The following is a 10,954-nucleotide window of genomic DNA, read 5'->3' on the forward strand; positions in this document are numbered from 1 at the left end:
AACGGGGGGGGGTTCAGGCAGAACCCCCCCCTCCGCCGTTCCTTTGTTTGTTTGATGTGTCTCGGAACACTCCCTCTCTTCTTCTTTGGTCCTAGCACTGTCACACAATCCTGGCCATTACCGAGCTGAGCACACACTTCCACATTGCCGACCTGGTTATCCACACATGCCAACCACACTGGACCACACTGCTGACCCGGTTATCCACCCATGCCAACCATACTTGACCACATTGCTGACCCGGGTTAACCACCCATGCCAACCATACTGGACCAAACTGCCGACCCGGTTATCCACCCATGCCAACCATACTGGACCATACTGCCGACCTGGGTTAACCACCAGGGACACAGACTGGACCATCAATGAGTGTGCAGATGGCGGGTGTGCGGCTGGACTAAGGAAGTAACTTTAAGTCCCTCTAAAACGAAAATATGAAAATGTAAGTACAGGATGAGCAGAGTGAAATTTTGATAAAGACAGACACAGGCAGAAAGACAAGGAGCGTTGACAACAGTGCAAGACCAGAATCCTGTTACAGAGGGTTCAATAGCAGGCAATTAAGTGCTTTTGTCTCTGTGGGATTATCTATGTGTTCCGAATAAGCCTTTGTTTAACATGGAAAACCAGATGGAGATAGCAGGGAAGAGGCTGTTTATCTAGCCCCACCTCACACTCAATATGAAAAAGTGAGTGGCCAGGAACGGCAGACTAAAACGACCGTTAGAGAGCAGCTAGATGTTCTTCAATGTAATGAAAAATACAACATGAGGTTAAGCACATACTCGTTTCCCCCCCATTCAAAGAGCTGACCAAGTCAACCAGCGTGTCCCCAGTCTGTGGAGTCAAGGCCTGACCTTTAACCCTGGATAACTTCGGTGCTCGAGTTCAAATGCAGACCGTGACCCTGCCATTGAACTCCCTGAGGGCTGGTGACGGGGGAGGGGAACTCCACCATCGTCTTTTGTTGTGATTCCTCTCTAATATCCGCTAGGACCTGTGGGACAAAATAAATGGGTGGGGGGGTTTGGGATATCATAGACCCCTTAATGTGCTTAACGTCCATTTAAACAAATGAAATGTACTCTGTTTTTGTGTGGAGAATTAGTACTTTATTTGCTCATTACTTAAAAAGAAATCTGTTGTGAGAATATACAGACTGAGCCGATTCTTTTCCAGACACAAACAGAAGACCAAGCTATGATCATAGGGGTACCCATGTTATGCACTGCATCCAGCACAGCATCCGAAAAGCATATTAGATAGAGCTGCAACCATTTAGACCCATGCGCCACCAGAAACCGAATGCCCCGCAAACATTTCATTAGCTTAATTAACTTACATTGGCCAGGGCCTTCTCACTTTCATATCTCCCAGCATCTCCAGAGAGTGTGTGGAAGCAGCCCTGTAAAGCGTCAGGCTGCTTAGATTAACACCAGTCCATTTGTTCCTCATTAAGTCAAGGTATGGAGTCCCAATGAGGTTTCGGCTAAAGTGACAGCGAGTTATTTCTCCCCAGCCAATACTGGCCCTTTCAGGGGAAGAGAGTATATTTGTTCTTATCACATTAAATTAATCTCAGGTCGGGCAAGACTGCGGGCTTGTTTACATTACGCTACATTTTCCAAGACGTGCTGTAGAAGCCTCGAGACGCTAGATTGTTTTGCTGTGCAAACTTGCCTATACCGAAAGCTCGAGACGCCACATTCCAAGGAAGCGTGCGCCCCATTTTCGCTAAGGGTTTTTCCATGGGATTGTCGGCCACAATCCTGTGTTGTACGTCTCGAACACACAGGCGTAAATTCAAATGTTATGGAAATTATTCTGCAAGTCAAGATAGGTCTATCTAGCATTTTAATCCCGTATAAATGCCCTTAATGCAAATGTACGTTTGTTTGTATACACACTGTATTTATGACGTATATAGCCCATCTCCCATATGCACAAAACCTATTGCACACTGAATTCCTGCAGATATAAAATATTACATTATTTCTATTTTGTATTTATTCCTTGTTACTGTTAAACCTATCTGTGCGTATATACCATTATGTACCCCACACCCCGGCACCAACTCCATACTATCCTCATGTAGAGTTGGTGGGTGTCCCTTTGGTTGATGGCTGGCAATGTGGGTGGATTGATTTCCTGCCTGTTGGGCCCAGTCCGGGGCTTCCCCTGGGTAGGGCCACAGTGTCGCTGGACCCCCCCGTCTCAGTTCCAAGGTGTTACGCTGCTATATTATTGTGCTGGGGGATATGAGGAATGCACTTTCTAACTTTTCTCAGTCTCCTCCTGTTTAAAATTTTAGGAGAAGAGGTCCTGGTCCACACCTGCGGAGTACCTGGTTTGGGGGGCCCGTTGCTGACCCTGTCCTTGTCCACCTGGTCATACTTTTGACCTAGTCTAGAATCAAATAGACTCTGGATTTAGCCCAGAGGAATGTATTTATTATTCTAATTGGACTCTTAATATCTCACCCGGCACAGCCAGAAGAGGACTGGTCACCCCTCTGAGCCTGGGTCCTCTCTAGGTTTCTTCCTAAAATTCGGCCTTCTTAGGGAGTTTTTCCTAGCCACTGAAATCCAACACTACTGTTGTTTGCTCCTTGGGGTTTAAGGCCGGGTGTCTCTGTAAAGAACTTAGTGACAACTGCTCTTGTAAAAAGGGCTTTATAAATAAATTTGATTGATAGAACATTTTACACTGTTATTTCTTTTACCCTTTTTTCACCCCATTTCATCATATTGAATTTGTGATTAGGTTGCCCCTTCATTGCAGCAACCCCCAGCGGCCCAGGGACAGTTGATGTTCAGATGGGTTTTCCAAAGTGCAGCCAATCGGATTCTTATCACGCTGCTCTTTTAATGAGGAAGTCTTTACCGGAACCCTTATGCATCAGGTGGAGGGTAGTCTCTCTACCTCGAATTAGCTCACAGGCTCCCTACACATGCCCACATCTAAACACACGTCAACTGCTGTCTTGCAATTGGTAGAAGACCGGATATAGACTCCATGAATAGCTAGCCCTCGGTTGCTTTAATCACGGGCAATACACACGTCTTCATAAACGTTTTTATTTGAGGACGGAAGGGCTAAAAGTAAAACAAAATGTAAACAGTCTCAATTGAGTGAATTAGAAGCGAAGTTGGATAGACAGTTGATTTTCAAGCTACATGTAACATGTCTGTGAAGATGTTGGTGGAACTGTGAGTTTCTTTGCTCACTGCGTGTACAAGGTGCTGTTCTTCAGAACACTTTAAGCTGCCAACTGCTGGTCCACTTACAGAGAAGTTGAAACAATGCTGACCCCACATGGCAAGTTAAAAGAACTGCAGTAGTAACAACATTGATAGTCATTCAGTTTTTCTAAGCAATTCTAACCATATAATTATTTACAAACAGAAAATTATCCAACAAATGGAATTCTCAAATTGGTCTAAAGTAAAGTGTAATATATTTTTTTTGTATCCTTTCGATAACCAGCCAAGTAAACACAACAAAAAACTGTTAACAGACCATATACACAGAAAAAAAAATATATTTACAGAGAATGTTTCCTCTCAAATGTAAACAAACGAGGTAGGACTTAATTAATGTAGGTTGTGCAAGTAGGACTAAAGCGCCAATATGAGAGGCCGATATGCCTAGCGGATGCTGTGAACCCGACTCATAGATCAGTCTCTCTTGTCCGACAACAACCCACCTGGCCATGGTTCTGCTGTGGGACGCGGGACAGGTCTCAGAAGCATCAGTCCACCCTGTGAGTATACAGACACACAAACATTCAGGTCGGCGCGTCGGTCTCATGGTAGACCGCCGGCCATGGCACCAAGGTTTCCACACGTCCCGGTTGGTCCAAAACCCCAAAGGCACATGCCAAAGATCTTCACCCAGGCCCTGGATACAGCCGATGAAAAACAGAAACATGTCAACTAAAAAAAATGACAATAAATGAAGAGTACAGTCATTAGTTCCATAAGCCTGCTTGATAACAATCAACAGACCTCCAGTTTTCAATAACAATTGCATTCCTGTGTTAACGACAAAAACTGCACTGTTGAAAAGATGATTCAGTACTGGTTTAATAGCTGAGAGAACAGAACGTCTGAGGCAACATCATGCCTGAAATGGATCTGCATTTGCTGCTGAATAGCATTAATAGCATTAATAGCATTGAGATCGGCAGAGAGAGTTAGGGTTAAAGTTGAACATATCAGAGTTAAAGTTGTATGTATTCAGGTTAGAGTATGTCTTGATTGACACATCATTCCATCAACCTGCCCAAACAGCTTTGACAGACGATGGCATCGTCTTTGTTTTTATCCATGGAAGGGAGGTGTGGGCATAGAGGGGTAAATTGGCAGGAATAGCTCAATGTAAAAGGAGTGTAGTTACATGGTTTATGTTTTCTCTTTAAGGTTACATAAATATAATCAGATGTCAGTTATATAAGCTTAGTTTTTAAGAAAACAGGTCTTTGTTGTATCCTTGTCATTTCATATGTCTCATCTAGGTAAACGTGTGCCATTTGGCAAACATCGCCTGAAAATATTTGCATCTGTGCAACAAGCAGTCTGTTTGAAGGTGTATTCAGCACAGCAGGCAATGTTGCCATAGTCTTACTGAAGCAGAGAGAGAACATGACGTTTTTCTTACCAGTAACATATAGTAAGGCCAAGACAAAAAAGATGGTTAACAGCTACACATCCTATAGGGAAAACTACTATTTCAAAGCCTGATATTTACTCATATTTGTTTTGAAGCATTATAAAGAATGTTTAAAGGCCTAATAATTTGTTCTAACTCAATGTTAGTCGGATAAATAAAAGTTATATCCTAACTTCTCATTAGTACATTTATTTCTAAGCATTATGAAGAATTCATAAATAGCTTAATAATTTGCACTATTGTTGTCCCATCATTTATTTGTAAGCTATTTGTGAGACAACACATAGACAGTCGTTTTCTTCTCATTCAAAGTGCAGCTACGGGAGGTGGGATAAGTACACCGTGCAATTCGGCCAAATAAACCTCTACAAGTATTAGAAACAGGCAATTCTACTTGTCAACATAACATGCACTGTAACTGGAACCAAAGGTACAGACCACGGCACCTTTTCCTTTCCTTTCTGAAAACGTTGAAAAGGAAAGTTCGGAGTGAGGAACAGAAGCGTTCAATTTGCATTGGTCTCTTAATTTTAACCCTTCTGTTCCTCACTCAAAAACTTCCTTTTTTACTATTTTGGAAAGGAAAGAAAAAGGTGCAGTGGTCTCTTAATTTGTTCTGGAGCTGTATAATTGACCAATTGACGATAAACGATTGACCAGTACCATACGTAGCGCATTTTTATAATACAACATATGTAATGTCAGACTGGTGAAGGTGTGTGTGTGTTTGTATACATACAGACGTACAGCTGTGGAGGTTCTTTTCATGTGCAGCAGGAACAGGACCAGGTATTCCTAAAATGACCGGACTGCAACTCAAGAGGAAGAGGAATGCATTTTCACCAACCGGAGGTGTCGGCGAACGGCAGAATCAATGACTTGACGCAAGACCACACCAATCACCCAGACAAGTCACCTGTCAAGGAAGACAACACCTTAAAAAACACTGCATGTTTTGACTTTCTAAATTAAATTCATTAAATTAGCTAATTAGAAAGGTATCAAGACGTGACTAACCTTTTTTTGGTATTCAGCATCCAATTGAGAATCAGTGGGAGAGCTCCTTAATGGAGTTCTCCTTTTCGCTTTAATTCCTCCAAACAATTCAGCAGTAAACTTTAAAAACATTAAAAGTATCATCTTCAAAAAAAGATTAAAAAAAAAACAATCAATTTCTTGCTCTGATGTGAGACATTTGATCTCAAGCTTGGCTACTGCCCAGGAATTAACTGCCACGAGGAAAAGTTCAAGTCCATAAAAAGCAACAAAAAAAAAGAACAAGAGAAATTGGGCTGTCCACCACTTAGGTAATATCACATAGGTATTCCTGTTCTTAATTTCTGTAGTGACTTCACATGGTTCTTTTTCCTAGAACACCAAATATCCCTAAGTGTGAAACTTTTTATTGAGAAAGCAGTGAGGTTTAGTTCACCATACCCACAAACGACTCCCCCCCAAAAAAAAAATTCTACCAAAAAGGAACTTCACAAAAAGCCCTAAATTTTAATATTCTATTGATACAAAAAGCCAATGTATATTGCAAATATAGCTAACAGTCAAAATTCATAAAACTTCTGAAGAGACATAATGATTTGTTTTTCTAGTGGCAGTGAGAATACAAAGAATTTGTGAAGCAAGTTTAAAATGTATATTAATGTTTCAGTTCCCTTATTCGCGGTGTAATTTGCAAGGGCTGTTTTCTAGAGATCAGCCACCCCTTTTGTGTTAATCCAATTCAGTGATTGGTTTTTGTTTTCACTGTGCATTGACCTATAGTGGACCTGCATCTCTAACCACACTTGTGCCTCACTTCGAAACACTGCCCACAGTATCATCTGTCACTTCCACCAGCTTTCTGAATGAATCACAGTGTAAATGTCTCAGGGGTCTCAACTTTTTGCTTCAGATTCAGAGCTTTGAATTCTTCAGAGGTGCTGTTTTCCAAGATGAACATTCTCAAATTTGTCACAAGTTCTTCAAAGCTACACTTTCTGCCACCAACTGAATTGTTGAGAAGCCCTTTTTTATCTTTCATACATAGGACATACTTCCAGAACCGAATTTGGCAGATCACTGCCGAATATCTTCCATCTTCATCCAATATGGCCAAGTGTTCATCCATATCCACCTCTTTCTCCCACAAACTGCCACACTTCTCCAACTCCCTGATCAAATCATGTTTCATCAAGGCATATTGTTCACCCGGGGTGTTCGTCAGAGCTTTCGGTTTATCTGCGAGCCTCTTCAGCAAGACTCTTCCTTCACGCAATTGGAATGATTGGTGAGCTCTGACGTGCAGGCCTGATAAGTTAGGGCTGGGTACTTCACCCTCCATCTCCTCTGACTTCACTGTCATTTGTTTTGGTCTGGTTTCCTCACGTTCTGTCTCTTCAGACTTCACACTTATTTTGCTAAGTTGCAGTTTGGTTCTGTCACTCTCCATCTCTTCTGACTTTATGGTTATTCTGCTTTCAAACTGCAGGGTAGATTGTTGAGGTTTGGCTTCTTCACCATCAAAAATAGCATCCATCTCCTCTGATTGTACTGTCATTTCCACAAAGTTCTGTTCAGTTAGTTTCTCCTCACGGGCAGCACAACCATGCTTCACAACTGATTTTATGAGATTGCCTTTCACATTCTGGACAAGCAAGCCCTCCATTGACAACACTTTTTGATGTTGAACTGCCCGCTGAAGTGTTTTCCGCAACAATTTTTTTTTTTCTATGTCCAAAGCTAGAAGCCAGTCCCAGTTGCGACTTTTCTTGAACATGACCATGGAGTCTATGGCAATACCAATGGCTCCAGATTTAGCCCTTTGTAGATGCTCCAAAAGGCCAAAATCCCTTTTCAGGCTGGCATTCTTTGACATTGACCACAGCTTTTCTCTCAGCTCATCTGTTGCCAGAATATGCCTGCAATAGTTAGGATAACTAGACAACATTTTGCTACAAATCCTGAGAAAACTAGCAAGGAGCAGTTCCACAATCTGAACTGTCAACTCATACAGGTTTGGGTCTGAACACATTGTAAGCTTTTGAAACACAAGGTCGTTGATTACCTCAATGTCATCAAACAAATAAACATTTCCCTCAACAAACTGTCTGCCATCTTCATGCCATTCCTTGAGTTTGGAAACCAGGGTTTGGTATCGTGCTTCCATATTTAATATGTTTCCCTTCACAGTCAGTGCTCTCGAGAGGGGATCAATGATCAGCTTAGAAATCAGACCAAGAGCTCTGCATCCAGCCTTAAACTGTTGGACCTTCAAATCAGCGACAACTTCCTTGAACAAACTGTCTGCTTTGTTATCAGTGGTAAACTCCACTAAATCATCATGGATACTGTATACCCACGCAGCATTAAGACAGAGTGTGTCAAGTCTATTAACATTAGAGGAAGCCAAAGGACCTTTGTGAAATTCTCCTTGGCCGGTCATAATTCCTTTGAATTTCACATACCTGTCTTCATTTGCACACCCTCTGGCCTGGAATGAATCACACACAGACCTCACCAAGCGCACTGTTCCAGACTCCAATTCTGTAATTCCAAAGCTAAGGGACAAACCAAGTTTATCTCCAAATATCATACATTCCCAAAGTATAAGAGCAGTTTTTGATTGATGAATTAAGCAATCAATCAAATGCAATCCACAGAACAGCTTATTTACAAGGGATAAGATTACCTTTTCAGGATTACTATAGGCATAATATTGCTCAACCACGTGTGGCAAAAACTCTGATGTGTAATCAGTTAAGATATGCTTGAATTTCTTCTCTGGGGCAGCTGGATCACCAATACATGAAGTAATTTTGTTAAAGATGTTTTTCGAATGAACTTCACCACTCTTGACTATATCCAGGATAATTTTCCTTAACATGTCAACTTCGTTGTCTTTTGGGTCCAAGGCTTGCTCTGTGGGCTTGGAGTATGGATCAGATTCCTCCTGTGGGTGTATGTCTGCAAGCACCTTTTTAGGACTAAACTGTGCTTCTTTAAACGACCACTGTGCAAGATTTGGTGTTCTTTGCTTTGTCATCAGCGCACCATCTGGCATTTTAGATATCGTTTGATGAGGACATAGACTTATCATTGTGGGCATTTCAGGAACTGAGTTCACTGAATTCGTTTTTTTGGCTTGTTTTTCCTCCTTTGTCCACTTGGCGGCCCTTTCCTCTTTCTTCTTCTTTAAATCTAATCGCCTTCTTACAGAGATTTCTTTAAATTTTTGATTCTCTGACAGAAGTGGTGCCTTAGGCAGAGCAGCTCTTTTCCGGAAGGGCTTTTGTACCTCACTGGTGAATTGATAAGGTTCTTTTAATAACTTTTCTTTCAGAGCCTTATGTTTCGGAAACCGCTTTATTCTGTTGCCAATATTTTCGGAGTACAGCAATTTTTTTTTTTCTAAATCGAGGTGAAAATGTTGTTCTATGACTCTAGCAGCAATCTCTTGGGATGATGCACATACATCTTTGGCAAAATCATAAATTTCAAGCATTACACCCACTGTCAATGATTGCAAATTAAGTTTCTTTTTTATTCCCAGTTTAGATTTCACAAGGTCTAGACCAATTCTCCTGCAGTATGGGTAAGGGTTATTCAATGTTCTCTCCATCGTAGACACCAAATGGGAACGTTCTAAAGTTCTTACATTACCCTGCATTTCAGGATAAAGATCAGACTCATTGTTAATATAGACATCATGCGTATGGCCTAGCTTCCCAGTGTAGTCTGTGTACAGTGCATCTTCGATTCCATTACAGGGTGCCTCCTCCTTGATTTGCGATGATATGGGGTGAAACTCAGGCTCATCCTTAATAGAAATATCAGTCAGCTCTATCTTCTGGCAAGGCACATCTTTATCACTGGTACACAGTGTTTCAACAGGCTCAGATTTCAACTCAATTTTAATCTGCTGAACTGGCAGAACCAGGTCAGATTCAACCTTAATCTCAATCTCAGGAGCTCCATTCTTCCGAATAACTGCGGGTTCATCTGCCCCCACTGTGACACCAGCATTGCAAAAAATGTGTTCCTGCCTGGGATGAGGATCAGACTCGACTTTTACAAGCGTTGCAGTTTCAACAGGGTCCAATGCCACGTACATCTTGTCGTTTTTATTAAGCAGAGTTTTTATTGGTGACCTGAGAAGGCACCTGCCTGTCATGATAAAACCAAGTCATCAGAAAGTTGTTCATAGCCTCATAAGCCTTCTGAAATTTGACAGCATTTTCTTCCTCCTTAGCAACCTGATATTTACTTATGTACCTACGCTTGTGGCATTGTTTTCTCTTTTGTTTAGCAAGTTTCTGTCTCAATGAGAGTGAGGAGTCTTTGTCTTGAGAAGCCTTAGCAAGTAAAGTTGCTTTAGAAAGGGGTTTCACTTTCTTCTTGAGATCAGGTAGTGTGAACACTTTAAGTGTTAACCTTTTGTTGTATTTCTTTCTTATTTGCTTTAATTTACTATTAACTGCTTTGACAAATCTCCAACGTTCCTCACTTAACAAACAAAGATCAAAGTTGTGGTCTAGAATATCAAATACAACATACTGGAAAGCCGTTGTTATCTTGCTGGCAAAGTTTTGAATCTCAACCATAACTCCATTTGTCAAAAACTTCAAGTCACGTTTTTCTTTAGACCTCACGTTGAGGTCTAGTCCTACATTTGTGCAGTTGGGAAATGGATCCCTGTACTTCGCGTAACTCACAGAACAGGTTTTCTTCACGTTGGGCTTTTTGGTTGGAGAGCAGGTTTTGATTGAGGTTTTCAAATTGGGCGGGAACATGATAAACTGCTGGTACACAGAAGGTTGATTTGTTGATGTCAGTGTTGAAGACTGGCTACAACCTTGTTCTGACGTGTTGGTTTTGCTTTCAACAGGGCCGTTACTTGGTGCCGTCGACAGGATGAAAAATGGCTCCCCTCCTGCGTTCAAAACTTTTAGTACAGGTACAGTACTAAACGGTTTCTTAAGCGGGCTGGAGGCTATTTTTGAACCACTAAGGATTCCACCCTCATTTGATTTTAGAATAGCTGCAATTTCACCAAAGTTGACTGCCGTTGTTTGATGTACATTAAGCAATCGAGAGCCTATCTTTGGCAGATGAACTACATCTACCATCTCCCTGCTTTGAACAACTTTAACTGGAACTACCTCTTCGATGTAACTGTCATGTTCCAATGTAGGTGAGAAAACAGGGCAGAGTAGGTTGTTTACAGTTTGTGTCCCTTTGAAAACTGCTTCATTAGTTGATTCTGTGTTACTCTCCCATTCACTTGTTACAG

General features: G+C 41.5%; 1 long non-coding RNA gene across 1 annotated transcript; it reads right to left on the reverse strand.

The window, feature by feature from the left end:
- Positions 1-3,061: 3,061 nt before the first annotated feature.
- LOC105014089 lies at positions 3,062-9,775 on the reverse strand. The gene is made up of 3 exons (XR_828283.3): positions 5,689-9,775; positions 5,411-5,587; positions 3,062-3,900 (listed from the first exon to the last, which is right to left on the reverse strand). It is a non-coding gene; the product is annotated as an uncharacterized LOC105014089 (long non-coding RNA).
- Between the last annotated feature and the right edge of the window lie 1,179 nt (positions 9,776-10,954).

This window comes from Esox lucius, chromosome 2 (genome assembly GCF_011004845.1).
Source record: "Esox lucius isolate fEsoLuc1 chromosome 2, fEsoLuc1.pri, whole genome shotgun sequence".
NCBI lineage: Eukaryota > Metazoa > Chordata > Actinopteri > Esociformes > Esocidae > Esox > Esox lucius.